Raw genomic sequence first — 13,387 nt, forward strand, 5'->3', positions numbered from 1 at the left:
TCATCCATGTGCCCAGGATGAAGGAGTCTGATGTCCCGTGGGCTGCCCAGGGCCCCTGTCCCTACTTACCTCCCCGCTTGGAGCTGGTGGGTCCCTCCTCCTGAAGACCAGGCTTGGGCATCGGGTCCCACCCACAGCTCACCACCCTCCACCTCTGCACCTTCCAAATGCCCTTCCTTTCCCTGAACTCCTTTCCCCCACCTTTGCTTGGCTGATTGTGATTTATCCTTCAGGGATCTGGGCTAGAAGCCCTGACTCCCACAGCTCGTGGAACCCCTCTACCGTCTCGCCTGCAAGATCACTCGCGGTGTGCGCACCCGCCTCCCCTGAGAGTCTACAGGCCTGGATTTTAGGGGAGCTGGAGTCTGTGTTGCTCACCACACCAGTCTCCTGAGGCTGGGGCAGATGAAGTGGTCAATACAAATTTCAAAAATTTGTTTCTGCTTTTATAGTTTTAAAGTCTTAGATCTTTTTGTATTATTTTCGATGTGGGGGCTGGGGGCGGGACACGTGCAGATTTGTTCCATGGGCGTTTGCAGGTAGTGAGTATGGTCACCAATAGGCAGTTTTTCAGCCCACTCCCCAGCACCGCCCCCCTCTCCCCACGCTGGTCGTCCTCAGTGTGTGTTGTTCTGTGTTTATTCCATGTCAGTACACACTTGTTCAGTGAACGAAGGCACAGCCATCTCAGGGTGAGAAGTTAACACCACTCACCCATTTTCCTGCTGGAGCAACTGAGGCTGAGGGGGTCAGCAGGACCCAGGGAGAGGCTCAGCCCTGGCTAAGACCAAAGCCAGCATTCTTGACTATGCCTTTGCTATTTTTCTTGCTTTTAGGAGCACCTCATGCCCCACAGGTGATTCATGTAATAGCATTTTCAAAAGCCTATAATTTGCGCCAGCGTTTGGGCTTCATGGTGAAGCTCAGCCTCATCCATGCCGCAGGCAAAGGCAATGCCAATCCAAACGGGTGGCAAGCTGGGCCCGGGCGCCTTCCCGTTTCCTCCCTGCACCCCAAGGAAGGCAGCCTTTCCCGCTGGCGTCTTCCACCCTCAGGAGAGTGTGGTTTGTCACCCGAGGGTGTCTCATAAAAGCTCAGCTTAATTAATCAATCGCCGAGTGATGCATTGGTTAATGCGGGGCCCCACTCCCCCATGAATGATGGGCGCATTAATGAGTGCCAATTATTACGGCATTAATAATTAATCTCCAACGGTGCCGGAGAAGGAGTGGAAAGTACACAAGCCTCGAGTCAGCTCCACGAGCCAGCCTGCCACCCCGTGCTGCTCACCACCTTGCCCAGAGCATCTGAGCGGGGCCTCTTTGCTACTGCAGTGTGAAAAAGCAAGCACCTTGGACTGGGTGTCCAGAGCCTGGACTCTGGTTAGGAGCAACGCTGTAATCTCCATGGGGGCAGGGGTTAGGCCTGTTTGTGCACTGCTCTATGCCAGCACTGGGATCAGTAGCTGGCACACAGCAGGTGAGCAAGAGATGCTTGCTGGTGGCTTGCTGTACCCAGGCCCTGCCCCTCAGTGGCTGTGTGATCTCAGGCAAGTTTTTCACCCTCTCTAGCCTATAGTTTTCTCGTTTGAAAAGTGAGTGGGTTGGACTAGATGGTTATTTGTTCATTCATTTCTCTAGTAGGCGCAGAGTCTGTTCCCCACACAGAAGCCAGCATCCTTTTCCTTCTGAAGCCCACAAGGATTTGTGCTGCGGCTGCTGGTCGTTCCCGTAGGAGAGGCCGGGTTTCTGCAGGCCTAGGAGGGCATTAGAAGTGGCCAGTTGTCCTGAGCTGGCATCATGTCAACTTCAGGTTCCAGACGAGAACTCGGTGTGCTCACTGGCCTGCACCTACAGGATTATGCTGTGGGCCTTGGTGGCCGGAGTGGTGACTCCAGCCATGGTGGCGGGACAGTGTTGGCTTGCACACAGCATTTCCCCTCTTCCGAGCTCCAGTCCAGGATGGTCCCTCACTGCCCAGGGCCTGGCACCTGTCCTGAGTAGGTGGGGGTGGTGGCTGGCACAGCGAGTATTGGAAAGGGTGGTGGTCTCCCCACCAGGGGGGCTCTTCTGGGTAAAAGTCTAAAAAGAAAGCTTCTGTCCTGTCATTCATGAGTTGTGGGAAGGCAGATACTTCAAGCTTTAGTGGTTTTGGGGGTGGGGTGAAAGTGGAAGACCTTTCACAGGCTGGTTAGATCTGAGAACTATGGAGAAGCCCATCTCGCCTCTTTTCTCCAGGTGGAGAAACTGAGGCCCAGAGAGAGGACTTGCCTGAGGGCCCACAGCTAACGGGCACAGGACTACGGGGCCCCTCCTAAGCAGAGGCGGAACCCCCAGGTGTCATCCTCACCTGGTGTGTGGTCCACACGAGTGTGAACTTGGCTCTAGGGGATGACAGGTGGTCACCAGGAGGGCTTCCTGGAGGAAACAGGCCTCTGCTGGATGACCTTCAGGCACCTTCCTGCAGGGCCTGTCCTGGGCCCAGGCTCCCTGCTCCTGGGCCTGCTCTGTGGCTTCCCAAGTGGGTTCACAGGCTAGGGGCTAAGAGGGCCGGTCTGCCCGTGAACCAGGCATGGCTCTCCCGGCCCCACCCTGTCCTAGCAGTGTGCCTTAAGGCTAGTGACTTAACTTTTCTGTGCCTGAGTTCCCTCATCATACAATGGGGCTAAAAATAGTATTCACCTCCTGGGCTTGTTGTTCAGATTAAATGAGTTAATAATACCAACAGCTACTACTGAGTCAGTGCTCATCATGTGCCAAGAATCTTTCTAAGCCCTTTCTGTGTTTTAATCCACCTGACCCACACAGCTCTGGGAGCTACTGGCATTTCTGTTCCACAGATGAAGAAACTCAGGTGCACACACAGCAAGCTACTTGCCCAAGGTCACACAGCATGGCAGGGAAGGGCTAGAATTAAATCCCCTGCATCCTGGGTCATGCGCTCTGAGTTCCCAGCCCTGGTCTTTGGGGCCTGCACCCTGCTGACCTTGTGAGGTGGGCTCGCCCCAGGGAGGAGGGTGTACCCTCTCTCTCCTCCTGCCTGTCCTCTCAGGGTCACCAGAGTGACTGTGACCCTCCTTCCAGGACAAAGCTGAGACAGGGCTCCGGAGTTGCTTTAGGAAATAGTGAAGCAAGCCGACAGCACTGATTCCTCCAGAGTTCATGTCATCTTATTCCCTATCTTTGGCCCCAGTCCTTCTACATCAGCAGGTGCCTGTGGATTCTGTCTGCCGACACCGGAGCTGCAGAGCCAGACACAGATTGGTGAGCAGTGCTTATGCATTGATGGCACTCAGGTTCCATCGTGGAACCGGGTCGCCTGAGGATGCCTGACCCCGTGGAGGCAATCAGGCTGCAGAGAGCTCGGGGAACGCCTGTCCCGCGAGCTGCTCAGGGCCCTATGCTTTCACAGTGTCACTGCCGTTGATTCTAGAACAGGGTTTGCGGGCCAAGTCCACAAGCTAAGAATAGTATTTTACATTTTTAAATGGTTAAAAACAAATCAAAAGAAGAAGAACATTACATGACGTGAAGATGATATGACATTCAAACCCAAAGCCTTTAAATACACTTTTATTGGGATACAGTGACCTCATTCATTTATACATTAGTTAGGACAGAGACCCATATGGCCTGCAAAGCCTAAATATTTACTGGCTGACCCTTTACAGAGAAAGTTTGTTGGTCACTGATCCAGAGGCTTTGTTGGCTGGCAGACGTCCCAGCAGGCCACCACAGCTCCCCCTCCATTCTCCTCCTGGGAATCTCTTCTGGGTGGCCATGCTGCCTTCATGACCCTCCTCAGCTGGTGGGTTCACCTGTGGCCCTGGCCAAGACCATCACAGTTGCCTGAACATCAAAATGCACTATCAGTGAGTCTGTTGAAGACATTTAGAGAGTGAGGACCTGGAAGGCCAAGGGTGGCACTCTGTGATTCTTCAGAGCCCTTCTCATGCCCAGCACAGGGCAGGGCTAAATAAATAAGGGAAACAGATTGGCATTAAGACCAGCAATACCACCTCACACCCCTTAGGTTGGCTACTGTCAAAAACATAGACAGTAACAACCATTGGTGAGGACGTGGAGAAATTGGAGCCCTCCTGCATTGCTGGTGGGAGTGCAAAATGGTACAGTCCTTGTGGAAAACAGTATGGAAGTTCCTCAAACAATTAAAAATGGAATTACTATATGATCCGGCAATTTCACTTCTAGGTATATATATCCCCCCAAAATTGAAAGAAGAGTCTTGGAGAGGTATCTATACACTGGTATGCATAGCTGCGTTCTTCACAGTAGCCAAAAGGTAAAAGCAACATCTTTGAACATAGTGGAAATAGTGAAGCAATTTCCACTGTGAAGCAACAGTGTCCCTCAGCAGGTGAACGAATAAACAAACGTGGCACCTCCATACAACGGAATAGGATTCCGCGTTCAAGTGGAAGGCCTTCTGGCACCTGCTACCACATGCGTGACCCCTGAGGACATTACATTGAGTGAAACAAGCCAGTCACAAAAAGACAAACTGCATGATTACGCTTGTGTAAGGAAGTCAATATGGAGTAGTGAAATTCACAGAGATGCAAAGTAAAATGACGGTTGCCGGGGGTGCGGGCAGGGGAATGTGGAGTTCATTTTAATGGTACAGAATTTCAGTTTTGGGAAGATGAAAAAGTTCTGAAGCGAGACGATGGTGATGGTTGCACAACGATGTAAATGTATTTAATGCAACTGAAGAAATACACTCAGAAATGGTTAAGATGGTAAATTTTATGTTAGGTATGCTTTAGCACAATTAAAAATTTTAAAAACACCATAAAACTGAGCAGCAGAAGTGCCTTCCCCTGCGGGCAGCGCTGTCTCCAGCCTCGCTCGTAGCCGCCATCCGTGTCCCCTAGTCCCACAGCCCTCACTCGATCTCCAGGGCGGGGTCTTCAGAACTCCCTCACCTTCCCCAGCCCGTAAGGTTCCTCTGTGAGTGAGTGGGTGTGTGTGGCCTGCTCCCTCAGATGCCAGGCACCTGGGGCAGAGCCAGAGTCAGGTGTCACAACCACCCCAGGAACCTTTAAAAGGGTGCCCAGGAGGGTCCCTGAGAGATCAGGCTGCCTCAGGAGCTTCCCCGGAAAAGGTCGACATGCTCAGCTATGATGTTAGACCCTGGCCTAAGGCTGGACCACCTCAAAGAGAGGTCTAGCCAGCTCACCTGCTTGGATACAGTCCTCGGGACTCAGAGACTCACGTGGGCCACATCGAGAATGTTTTCCTTACAGGTTTCCCTTACAGGTCCTTTCCCTTACAGGTCCTTTCGCTTATAGGTCCACAGTGAGTGTGAAACAGGGCTTTGAGCATGTTCTCTTGGTCAGGCATGGAACAGGCACTCTCTCATTTCATTCTTACACAGCTGTTCAGTGAGACCTGGGCACCACGCGTGCCTGCCCAGCCTTGGATTGCCGCCAGGCTTCAGACCGAGGGGCTTGGGAGGATCTGGAAAGGTCTGGAACCTGGGGCCTTGCCAAGTGGGGCTCTGAGACCCAAGGGCTGAGGTGGGGGTCAGGAGGGCACCAGGGCCTGCCAGGAATGCTTGACTTCTGTCCCTAAATGTTTTTCTGAGATTGCCCTGCTTGGGCCTTGCATGTAGGCCCTTTGTAACTGACGGGTAGAACCTGGAGGAGAGGGTAGTGCCCAGGCCAGAGCTGGTAGCTGCAGAAACATCAGTGGACACACATGGCAGGGGTGAGCAGGTGAGCCGGAAATAGGACGAGAACCGTGGTCCTCTCAGGGACTGGTGCCTGAGGGGTCCTGTGTGCTAGACAAAGCATGACACGTGTCTGAAACATCTTCCATCACATGTTCACAGTTCTTTGTAGGGGGCCCAAGAGGCTATTGTGGGAGCCCAGCAGCCTGGGGGTGGGGGTATCTGAGAGGTCTTCCTGGAAGAGGTGGTCCCTGAGCAAAATCTTGCAGGACAGATGGGAGTTGGTCAGAAAAGAAGGGCAGAGGGAAAGGTATTTTTGGAAGTGGATACAGCAGTGGCAAAGGCCCAGAGCAGGCGGCCTTGACCTGTAGTGCCCCCTACTCCCCAAGCCAGGCCTTTGGGAGGTGCCTGTGCTGCCCGCCTCTCATACCCGCTTCACTCTGGGAGGTGCCCGTGCTGCCCCTGCCTCTCATACCCGCTTCATGACACATGCCCTCCTCCCACTCTCCCGCCTCAAGGCCTTGGGAAGTGTCCGAAACCTCATCTGCAAAGCCCTTTAGCAGATGAATTGATATATGAGCCTCTGTTTAAAGGGACACTCACATTTTCATTTTTTAAAAAGAATATCATTCATTGGTGGCTTCATTATCATGATTGTAAGGCATATCCACGGAGAGAGTTAGGACAATCCAGGAAAGTAAAAGGAAACAAAAAATCACCCATAATGCCAGCAACTATAAGGTGCCCACAGTTAACATGTTGGTGCGTTTGCACACATGTGGTTCTGCCGTACATGACTGTGTGTGCACTGCTATACTTGTTTTCTCCAGATCATATTACAGTATGAACGCTGCCCCCATGCCATCATTCTTCAAAAACAGCATTTTGGTGGCTGCCTTTTAATTTAGGACCCTTTCTCCTTACTGTTGGATGTTTAGGATATTTCCAGTTTTTGTCCTTGATAAATAACGTTGCAGTGAACATCTTTGTCAATCACATTGTTGATGGGTGTGCTTGCTGACCGCCAGGAATGGTACTATAATGGCGAGGAGAGGTGCCTGGGCAAGCAGGCTGGAGATTTTCAAGCCTGACTGTGACACAGAGCCCCTAGGCGTCTCGCTAAAGCAGATTAAGGCTTTGTGGGTCTGGGTGGGGCTGGAGAGAACATTTCTGACAAGCTCCCAGGGGAAGCAGATGCTGGGAGAACCACACTGTGAGTAGTGTGATCTCTCTGAAAAGTCTTCCCTAAGGTGACCACCAACCAGGGCACGGGCTCTGAGGAGTGACTTGCTGGTCAGGACTTCTCTGCCCCAGGCACTTGGAAAGTGCAAGCCATTGGGGCTTACCTGAGGGCACCAGGCAGTTTGCAGCCAGTGGTCTCCGCCCTGACCCCCACAATGGCTCTCTCAGGGCTGCGTGGAGTTCCCTGACTCTCAGTCGTCCTTGGGGGCCCCTGAGACTTCTGTGTGGCCAGCCTCACTCTGGCTTCAAGCCGTGGTCTACAACACTCTGAGGTTGGCCAGCCAGCGTCACTCTTCTCCAACCCCTTGGTCCCCCCTGTGCCTCTGTACGGCCTGTTGTGTGGCTGCCAGGGACTACGGGAACTCCTTCCTCAGATAAGCGTTGCTCTTCCATGACAGAGGTGCCTCTTTTTTCCCATCTGCAAAGTGGGCTAATAATAGCTCCCATGCCACAGGAACAGTGTAGAGATTGACAAGGCGATCTGAGGATGGTGGGTGGCCCGTGGCAGCACTCAGCACGGTGGACTCTTATTCTCATGAGCAGTGAGCAGGTGGCCAAGGGGACTGGGACAGGCAGAGCTGACTCCAGTGCTGGCTTCCCATTTGTGACTTCGTGTCTGTGTTCATCTGTGAGACCCTCTGTTCATTCCACAGCTCCTTACTGAGTGTCTACAAGGTGTCCGTTCTGTGGTAGGGACCGGGGCCATAGTGGCTGATGAAGCAGACATGGTTCCCGTTCTTACAGAGCTCATTATCTAGCGAGAGTGACAGATATGGACAAGTACATCGATGCTGCAGTTAGGGAGGCCTGCTTCAGACGGGGTAGTGGGGAACGCCGAGCTTCAGAAGGGACAATTCAGCTGAGTGCTAAAGAAGGGGCTGATTATAGAAGCGCTGTGTCAGGGTGGGCTGAGTCAGGCATTCCAGACAGAAGGGATGGCGTGTGCAAAGGCCCTGAGGTAGAAAGGGCTTCTCTAGTGGAGAAGCTGCAGAAGCCCAGTGGAGTCAAGCTGGGGTGATCCAGGAGAGGACATCATCATCAGAGGTCACAGGAGCAGCGGCCATTGTGGGGAGGAGCACTGAGGGGACTTTGGCAAGGGTGTGGGGATCTGACTTATTCTTTCAAGGGATCCCCTGGCTGCTGTGTAGGGAATGGACCTTGACACGGGGGAGAGAGGGGCAGTGAGCCCAGCCAGAGGCTCCTGCAATGTCCAGGTGGTGTGAAGGTATGCAGGCTCAGGGCCACATAGCTGCAGGCCCTGCTGTGGACAGGAGACAGGGAGGTCCAAGCAGGAGGCTGACCAGGGTCTCTGGGGCAGGCCAGGACTGAATGGCTAATCTCCAAGGGCTGAATGTGGGAGGCCGTGTTGCTGCCCTCCAGGGTGACATGTGGGACCTGCCTGCACAGCCCTGACCCCTCCCTGCCCAGGCCGCCCTGGAGCCATGCCACAGAATCAGCTGGGGCTCTTTGTCTTTGCTGCCCTAGGCCTCTTGTCCTTGGGGCTGGGAGATGGGGGACAGTCTCCATTAGGTCATGAAGTGGGCTCACAGGCCTTGTCCCATTGCTTCCTCCCCATGGCCTCGTTTCTCATGAAAGAGGATACAGAGCCATCTATGGGCCAGAACTCCAGGGCACCCGCGGGGCTGGTTCCCATGACTGGAGGCTGGCATGTGTGCGTGTACATGCCTGTGTGTGTATGTGTGTGCATGTGTGTGTGTGTGTGTGTGTGTGTAGGAGGATGCTCTGGGGGATGCTGCATGGGGTGGGGCAAGCTGCATGCTGGGAGTGAGCTGGTAAAGCTCATCCTTCCCAGATGAGGGCCTCACAGGCATCAGCACAGCCTCCAAACTCACACAATGATGAAAGCGATGGGATTTCCCATGCTCAGGGTATGGTTAAGGGGCTGAGGTCTGCTTGCCAGCAGCCTGGGTCTCAAGGGAATGGGATGGGCGTGGGGAGCCATGAGTTAGTGAAGTGGGGAATTTGTAGAAACTGTGCATGGTGGTCGGGGGAAGGTTCTAGATGCAAACAGGCTGGGAAACTGGCAGTTCCAGCCAAGTGTCCCGAATGTCTGAAGGGCAGGGAGTCCCCATGCCCTACCTGAGCAAATGGGCCCAGTCCCATGGGTTGCCTGGGGAGTGGTGTTCTCCGAGCCGCTCTCCTGCATCCTGTGGGCTGCCAGGCAAGAATGTCGGCAGGTGGTGATGGGTGGGGAGGGAGATGGCTGTCAAGAGGAGGTCCACCGAGCTGGCTCCCAGATTCTCAGAAGGCTTTGCAAATGCCCCCGTTCCTGGGATCACATCACTGAGGTCTCAGGAGGTATGCAAGGGCCGAATCTTACTCTAACCTTTTCACTGGCTGGTGGTGAAAGGAGGCCCAGAGACACTGCTTACTTCCCCAAGGTCACACAGTGACTAGGAGACAAGCAAGAGTAAACTCAGCCAACAAATGCAAGGACACTCAATAAACCAGGGGCCTCTGGAATCTCTCCTCCCTCCTTCCCTCCCTCTCTCTTCCTTCCTCTCTCCTTCCTTCCTTGTCACTCAAGAAAAATTTATTTGAATATCACCCAAGGCCGGCTGTGCCCTCAGAAATTCCTAGCCCGTGATAGTCTCTTCCTGGGGGTGGGGGCCCTCCACCCTCAGAAGGGCTTGTGGGTTAACTGTTGCAATGAGCTATTTCCAAGGTAGGAAAAGAGAAACTAGATCATGGAGCCCTGGGGAAGGGTTGTGGCTGGCACAGAAAATGACGGATCCCATCAGCAGGCAGGCGGGGCCAGGGCTCCTCCCCACGGCTGGGATTGGGGGCTGGTCCTGGGGGGTTTGTCGGGTCCCAGGGACAGGAGCAGGGCTTGTCCTTAGAACCTAATTCCTGAGCGTGTGAGCTCAGACAGGTCCTGCGCAGGACCCAAGGCATCTGCGGTCTGAGGACCATGCACTCCAGCTTTGATGTTTTGTCTGTCTGTCTGTGTGTGTGTCTGTCTGTCAGGCTGCGTGTCTGCCTTACTCATCTGGGCCCTGAGTCACCTCATATCAAAATGCTGCCCTATTCCTAGAACAGAGCTGGGCATCAGGGGGTGGGCCTGAGTCATTTCTGCTGTGTGGACCTGCCTGCACTGTGAACCCAGCAGGCACTGAAGGCCTGAATGGTGCAGCCCTGTGGCCACCTAGAAGCCCGAAGGGATTCAGGGTCTGTTTCAGCCTCAAAAGAGGCTAGATAAGGTCCCCGAGGGCTTTAGGGTGAGGGAGGAGTCAGGGAGGAACAGCCAGGGTGGACAATCGGGAGGAGAACCCATGCCAGGCAGTGGCTGGGTGAGGGGAAGAGGGAGAACGGTGGAGGGAGGCCGGAGGGGTGACCAAGGGGATGAGTTTAGTATTGGAGTGTGAGAACCCAGCATGGCTTTTAAAGGTGTGGGCACCAGCGCCGGCTGCCTGGGTTTCAATCCCATCTCCTCCATTTCCCAGGCTGTGTGTTTTTGGGCAAATGACTCCCCCTCTTTTAGTCTCAGTTTCCTTATCTGTGAAATGGGATAAAAGTAGCAGTGTTGGCCCCATCAGGTTGTGGTGAGAATTCAATGAGATAATACATATAAAGGACTTGGTGCATAATAAATGCCCAATAAATGTTAGCAAACTTCACCATCACCATCATCATAGTCATGTCTCCATCATTGTCATTGTCCTTGTCATTGTGATCAGGAGAGATGGAAATGGGCCTGGCACCCAGACACTCAGGAGAGAGGTCCTGGATGGAAGGAGGGAATTGGAAGTTTTCTGCACGCTGGGAGCATATAGGCGGGAGTGCAGGCGAGGAGTGCGGAAAACTTACAACTTCCTTCCCTACTCCTCCCCCTGAAGCCCTCAGGGCCCTGAGGTCACCCGGGGTGACTGTGTGCAGAGGAGCAGGAGCAGGGACTGAGGAAGGGACTCCCCAGAAGGTGAACATGTAAGGGTCCGGTGGATTGATAGGAGGCCAGAAAGGGTGGTGTACAACTGAGAAGTCTCGTGCCCACCTCCCCAGCCCCAGTGCCAGGCTTTACGAGTCCACAGCTGCTTTGTTTTTCAATTACAACAGGGAAATTGAAATATAATTCACATCCCATCCAATTCACTTATCTAAGTGTACAATTCAGTGGTTTTGAATATATTCAGAGTTGTGCAATCATCACCACAATTTCAGAACATTTTTGTCACCCACGTTCCCCAGCAGCCACTCCCTTCTCCCGACCCCCCAGCAACCTCCACACCCCCAGGCAACCACTCACTTTCTGTCTCTTCTGGACATTTTATGAAAATGCAATCATACAATGTGTGGCCTTTCGTGTCTGGCTTCTTTCACTTGGCATGGCATTTTCAAGGTTCATCCACGTTGCAGCAGGTATTAGGCCTTCGTTTCTTTTTATAGCTAAATCATATTCCCTTGTGTGGATAGATCATGTTTTGTGTATCCACTCATTCATTGCTGGGCATTTAGGTTGTTTCTACTTTTTTTTTTTTTTTGCTGTTTTGAAGAATGCTGTTGTGAGTATTCATGCCTAAGTTTTTGTGTGAATGTCTGTTTTCCGTTCTTTTGGACACACACCTAAGAGTGGAATTGCCAGGTCATATGGTGACTCTATGTTTAACTTTTTGAGGAGCCACCAAACTGGTTTCCAAAGTGGCTGTACCATTTTACATCTCCACCAGCAAAGCACAAGGATCCCAATTTCTCCTCATTGTCTTCAACACACTCATTATAATCTCTGTTTCTGATGACAGTCATCCCAGTGGGTGTGCAGTGGTTCCTTACTGTGTTTTTGATTTGCATTCTCCTGGAGGCTGGCGATGTTGATCATTCTTCCTGTGCTTATTGGCCATTTGTATATTTTCTTTGGAAAAATGTCTATTCAGATCTTTGCCCATTTTTAAATTAGATTATTTGTCTTTTTATTATCAAGATGTAAGAGGTCTTTATATAGTCTGACTACAAGTCCCTTATCAGAGGTATAATTTGCAAATATTTTCTCCCCTTCTGTTTTTTTCCTGCTTTTTTGATAATGTTCTTTGATGCATGAACATTTTAAATTTGTATAAAATCCAATGTGTCTGTTTTCTTTTGTTGCTTGTGCTATTGGTGTCATACCTAAGAACACATTGCCTAATCCAAAGTCATGAATATTTATATGTATGTTTTCTTTTTTCTTTCTTTCTTATCTTTTTTTTTTGAGATGGAGTCTCGCTCTTGTCACCCAGGCTGGAGTGCAGTGGTGCGATCTCAGCTCACTGCAACCTCTGCCTCACAGGTTCAAGCGATTCTCCTGCCTCAGCCTCCTGAGAGGCATGTACCACCTCGCCCGGCTAATTTTTTGTATTTTTAGTAGAGATGGGGTTTCACGGTGGTAGCCAGGATGGTCTCGATCTCCTGACCTTGTGATCCATCCTCCTTGGCCTCCCAAAGTGCTGGGATTACGGGGGTGAGCCACCGTGCCAGGCCTGTATGTATGTTTTCTTATAAGAGTTTTATAGTTTAGTTCTTACATTTAGGTCTTCAGCTTGATTTTTTTATATTGTGGGAGGAAAGGGTCCAGCATCATTCTTTTGCATGTGGATAGTCACTTGCCCCAGTACCATTTGTTCAAAAGACAATTCTTTCTCCTTTGAATTATCTTGGCATCCTTTAAAAAAATGAGTTCACTGGAAATGCAAAGGTTTATTTCTGAACTTCCAACTTGATTCCATTGCTCTATATGTCTATCCTTGTGCTGGTAACAAACTCTCTTAATTACTGTAGCTTTGTAGTAAGTTTTGAAATCAGGAATTGTGAACCCTCTAATTTTGTTTTGGTTATTCTGGATTCTTTAAATATCTATGTGAATTTTAGGATTAGCCTATTACTTTTTGCAAAGACGCCAGCTGGAATTTTAATGGAGATTCCATTGAATGTGTAGAACAATCTGGGGAGTGTTATCATCTTAACAATATTAAGTCTTCTGATCCATGAACATGGACCAGACAAATTTCTGATCAGACAAAAATTTAGAAATAGAAACAAATTTCTATTTGTTTACCTCATCCTTTGTGTCTTTTAACACATTTTTGTAGTTTTCAGGGTATAATTTTTGTAATGTTTTGGTTAAATGTGTTCATAAGTATACTTTGATACCATTGTAAATGGAACGTTTTAAAATTTTTTCATATTGTTCATTGCAAGTGCATAGAAATAGAATAGATTTTTGTGTATTGCTTTTGTATTCTACAATCTTGCTGAACTCATTTATTAGTTCTAATAAGTTTTTAGTGGATTCCTTAGAATTTTATATATATAAGGTTATGTCAGCTGCAAATAGAAATAGTTTTACTTTTTCTTTTTCAATATGGATGCCTTTCTTTTAGGCATGCCTAAGTGCCCTGGTCAGAACCTTCAGCACATCCACTGTTGCACAGAAAAGGGACCCATACTCCACGTGTCCACAGAT

The sequence above is a fragment of the Rhinopithecus roxellana genome, chromosome 14 (assembly GCF_007565055.1).
Source record: "Rhinopithecus roxellana isolate Shanxi Qingling chromosome 14, ASM756505v1, whole genome shotgun sequence".
In the NCBI taxonomy this organism is placed as follows: Eukaryota; Metazoa; Chordata; class Mammalia; order Primates; family Cercopithecidae; genus Rhinopithecus; species Rhinopithecus roxellana.